Genomic DNA, 4,461 nt, shown 5'->3' with positions numbered 1-4,461 from the left:
GGAAAGAGTATGAAATAAGGAGATAAAATGTAATTATAGAGCTATATATATATGCTATTTACTAATGATTTGCTTTATGATCAAGAGTTTATTTATGGCAAAACTCCACTGTGCTCTATAGAAGGCCTGCTGGCTCCCTAATCCTCAGCTTTTCCAAGTGTGAGAGCCAGTTCTAGGAACAGAAAGTGTCTTAGTCAGTTCGAGCTGCTATAACAGAATACAACATTTCATTGTACCTTCACATGATGGAGAGTAAGACAGGAAGGAAGCTTTTCTCATGTTCTTATAAGGGGAGTCGGTACATTCATGAGGGCTCTACCCCCATGACCTCATTAGCTCCCAAAGGCCCCACCTCTTAATATCATCACATTACGGAGGTGAGGATTTCAATCTATGAATTGGGGGTAGGATGGGGAAGAAGCATTCAGTCCATAATAGAAGGGCTTCCAACTCTTCCATCACATTTTCCCCCACTAGCCTCCAAAGCCAGGTCCAGGAATTAGAGTGATGAATGTCACTGCAGTTCATCACTTGGCTCCCACTTCCAGACTCAGAATTACCAGCTTCCATAGATGGCTGTACACACTATGTGCTTGCACTACACAGTGATACAACTCACTATTGTCAAGAGGAAAGAAAGAAAACATGTTGTTTGCTTTCATGGGTTTGTGCCTTTGATCATAGGATTTCCTTAGCCTGATATATCGTTTCCTGCACCTTCTTTATCAAATCTTAATTTATTTTTCAAGGCCCAGGTCAAGGGCTAACTCTTCTGTGAAGCTATCCCTAATCTCCTTAGGCAAAACTAATTTAACCCTCCTCCATACTTTCAAGACTCTTTAGTTAGTATTGGTAATTCTGCCTAGCACGCAGTTCATTCTGCCTCGTATTAAGCAAAGCATATTGACCTGTTTGTCTCTGTCACAAGACTGTGAGCAACTTATGGTCTGGGAGCTGATGTGAGCTCATCTTTGCTCATGATATGAAATTTCCTGGTCCCCGTGGCTCTTCAACTCTTCATTTTCAAAGCGGTTGTCATCCCATCGTATTACTTGGGGAAAAGATAAAAAGTCATTCTTTTTTTTATTCCCCATTGATGAAGCATGCATTGGACCAGAGCCACTAAGTTATCTCAAGCAGAGAAGGCGACACTCTGCAGGATCCCGGGCTGGGCAGATAGCGGTGGGATAGAGGCCACCTTGCAGCAGCACTTGAAGGATACAATGAAGAATCCACCCATTGCTAGAGTCCTGTGCACAGATTCACAAGGACTTAATCTGGGCTGTTATGGGATCCTGTCTGATGAGCATGCTGGGGTGATATCTGTTCTAGCCCAGCAAGCAGCTAAGCTGACCCCAGACCCCACTGATATTCCAGTGGTATGTCTAGAATCAGATAATGGGAATATTATGATCCAGAAACATGACAGCATCACAGTGGCCATGCACAAAATGGCCTCTTAACGTCTCATCAGTCTCCAGCAGCCTGCCATAGGGGCTCCATCCTACCTATGTTAATTATCTTGTAGAACGACTTAAGTTCCAGTAGTTAGGCCATTTATTTAGTGTGCATTGGGCACTTTTCTATTAATTTTAGAGTAAGCTGCTTTTTCACACTCAATGGACTGACTTATCAGAATATTAGTAAGAAAGGATCATGTTTTGAAGCAGCACGTCCAGATCACTTTGTACATAGAATTTTCTTATGTTCAATAAATCTGATCAGAGGAAAAAAAGTTCTCTCAAGACATAATCTGCTATGAACTAGTATTATACTTAACAAAGAACTATCTTGTGCTCCATCCAGTGGAGTGTTTGTATGGCAAGCACAGCAAATCCACCTTAAGATGCACCCTTCAAACATGAGCCAGTCACCACTAAAATCTATGTCTGTGTCTATTACCTATTCCTCGACATCTGTTCTTTCCCCATGGAAAAGAATTTTTAAGAAATGTACAAAGCATAACTTTCCCTATCTTATCAGCCAGCTTCACAATCAATTGATGTCTAGCCTCAATCCCAGAGGTGAAGTTAGTTGAGTAGCCACATATTTCCAACACACAGATGTCGGGAGGAGCACTATGCTGATCTGGCTCTTATTCTAGTCTAGTGGGACACTCAAGGGAGGAGTCATCTATCCACTCATCAGTTGGCTTTTCTGCTTTCCTTATTGCAGACACATTCATGCAAATACCAAACCTTTAACGTCAGCACTTTGAATCACAGTTTAATCTATAGTCTGGACCCAGTTTGAACTCTGAGAACATAACATTTCAAAATGAATATCAGGGTTTTTGTCACTGCAGTCCTCTTGGCTGGATAGGGCAAGAGATTGGCCAGGGAGGTGCAGTAATAAGACAAATGTTCAGAAGTCTCCCTGCATCTTCAGCCAGGCTACCAGACCAACCTCTGAATCCTCAAAGTGATTTGCACTCAGTGACACTGTGTTCTGAGAACAAAAACTCTGTAAACATGGCATAATGAGAAAGAGCAGGGGATTTTAAATTAGATAAACCTGGGCTTATATCCTGGCTCCATCCATACGAACTGTGATTTGGGGATAAACCACTTAAATTTCTTGAAGTAAATACTCTTTTTTAAGCAGTAAACTGAAGTTAATGCCTACTGCATAGGATTAGTGGAATGCATAACTGAGATAGTGTAGGGCCCAGCACCCAGAAAGCATTCATTTAATAATGCCCACAATCTGTGATTGTGAGTTGTCAACAAAAGCTGGAGGGTGAAAAAAAAAAAAAGCTGGAGGGTAACGGGCAGTCTCTTCCATTGGTGCACAGTACTTTTGGATTTTTTTCATGTATTCACAGCTCATGTTTTTCTCACAATAACTGTGGAATACTAAATACTCAATAGGACCTATCAGCTTCAATCTGAAATCTGAAATTTCCTTTAGTTCCCGTTTACAGCCTGGCTAAGTTGCAAGGCCTCAAGGACAACTAAACTTTTAGGCAGCATTTTCAAAGGGCCTGAAAGCAGCTTTTGATAAAGATGAAAAAATGATAAAGATACTAGACTTTAGAAGATGGCTAACACCAGAGGTTAGGGGATATAAGCATGGCCTACATCAAGACTCTTGGAAAAAATAATATGTAATTACTAAACACTAACTATGCATCAGGCACTGCTTGAAGGCCTTTGCATGCAGGGTTTCATGTAATGCTTGCAAGAATCATCTGAGGTCATATCATTACTATCCCTATTTTGAAGACAGAAATACTGAAGCACAGAGAGTCTAAGTAATTTTGCAAAGTTATTTATTTGTAGAGCCAGAATTTGGAGGCAGGCCAACGAGATCTTGAGCCCATGATTTTATCATTGTATCATATACGATATCAGCTGACATTTGGTAGAGTTTTCCAAGGCCAAAATGTGTGAGATATTTTTCTAAGCACTTCACATGAATTCCTTCATAACAATCCAACAACCCTTGATCACCAGTGCCATCATTAACCCCATTTGACCAATTAAGAAACTGTGGTTCAGGGTGCCTGAGTGGCTCAGTTGGTTAAGTGTCTGCCTTCAGCTCAGGTCATGATCTAGGGGTCCTGCGATCCAGCACCCAGTTGGGGGGTCTCTGCTCAGTGGGGAGCCTGCTTCTCCCTCTCCCTCTGCCCCTCCTCCTGCTCCTTCTCTCTCTCTCTCTCAAATAAATAAATAAATGAGAATTTAAAAAAATTATGCTTCAGAGAGTTATTTGCCCAAGGCCACATAGCAAATAAATGATAAATAAGCCAAGATTCGAACCTAACTAAGCACTTTGGTTCTGTGGCCTGTGCTCTTGGCAGCTGTCTTACATTGCCTGCCAGGTAGAAGAGGTACCATTAACCACATCTAACAGATGAAAAAGCTAAAGCCTCATAGCCACTCAGCAGGAACGGGACCTCAATTTAGGGTCCTTCAATCTTGGCTTCTACCAGGCCACCTGACCACTTTCCACGGAGACCCCCCTATGGCTTGGGACTGAGTCTGCCAAGCCTTCCCCAGTTCCTGCCTCTGTTCCTGCCTCTGTCAAATAGGTAGCTCAAAGGCAGCTTCTCAGGCTTTGGTTATGCCACAAAGGTTTGGTGGATTAGCTGCTGTTGTTTTGTGGTATTCTCAAGCTAAGAAGTCCCGAAGACCTGATCTAAGAAGACCATAAAGAATAAATAAGACTAGAATGTTCCCCCCTAATCTTCTCCCTCAGGCCTTACAGGAACTACATTGGCAATTATCACAAGAAAACCAATCATTCAGCCGGTGCTATCTAACAAATCGCCTTGAAACTATTTTAGTAGTGACAGATGAGCACAAGGTCCTGGAAGGCACATGTTCTTGCTTTCTTAATTGCTGCCTGACTGAAAGCATGAGGCAAACAATATTGAGAATCTTATCTCGGAAATGCACTACCTCAGATGGCAGGAGATGCTGTACATGTACCTATTAAATGGGCCTACTGAAACTTTGT

The 4,461-nt window shown here is 42.0% G+C and overlaps 1 pseudogene; it reads left to right on the top strand.

Moving 5' to 3' along the window:
• Window positions 1-1,103: 1,103 nt before the first annotated feature.
• LOC144308843 (ragulator complex protein LAMTOR5 pseudogene) lies at window positions 1,104-1,463 on the top strand (annotated as a pseudogene).
• Window positions 1,464-4,461: the final 2,998 nt, after the last annotated feature.

The sequence above is a fragment of the Canis aureus genome, chromosome X, assembly GCF_053574225.1.
Source record: "Canis aureus isolate CA01 chromosome X, VMU_Caureus_v.1.0, whole genome shotgun sequence".
Taxonomy (NCBI): domain Eukaryota; kingdom Metazoa; phylum Chordata; class Mammalia; order Carnivora; family Canidae; genus Canis; species Canis aureus.
The sequence above is the reverse complement of the archived record's forward strand: the minus strand, read 5'-3'. Positions and strand labels throughout refer to the sequence as shown.